Consider the following 491-nt stretch of genomic DNA (forward strand, 5'->3'; position numbering starts at 1 on the left):
TTGAATATTTGAATGTAAAAAAATAAGATCTGTATCTGATGCATCTGATTTGCATGGGTTGCCTAAATGATATCAAGAGCTAGTTTTATAGAGCAGAGTGTGAAAAGACATAACAGTTACTACTTTGGGCCAGAACTAGTCTCATTATATGCGTCAAGAGAGAGAGTATAAGGTAAATGGCTGCTGTAACAAAAAGAATATATCATGAAAAAAGGACAAAAAAACATAGACAAACGTATGATGACATTACAGTACGCTCGGGAATTTTAATCGATAGTAAAAGTAAGTTATTCATCAAATATATCATTATTATAATAGAAGCGAGGGTGAAAAATAGACCATAAATTTTAACGAGAATTCTAGCACAGCTGGTGGTAAACCCTACAGCCTCTTTTCCAATATTAACGTTATTGTTGAAGAGGAAGCCAAGCAGTGAGGAGGAAACAGTTTCAGCTTTTTTTTTTCTTCCATGGTGTGTACACGCGCGCGCG

The sequence above is a fragment of the Penaeus monodon genome, chromosome 25, assembly GCF_015228065.2.
Source record: "Penaeus monodon isolate SGIC_2016 chromosome 25, NSTDA_Pmon_1, whole genome shotgun sequence".
In the NCBI taxonomy this organism is placed as follows: Eukaryota; Metazoa; Arthropoda; class Malacostraca; order Decapoda; family Penaeidae; genus Penaeus; species Penaeus monodon.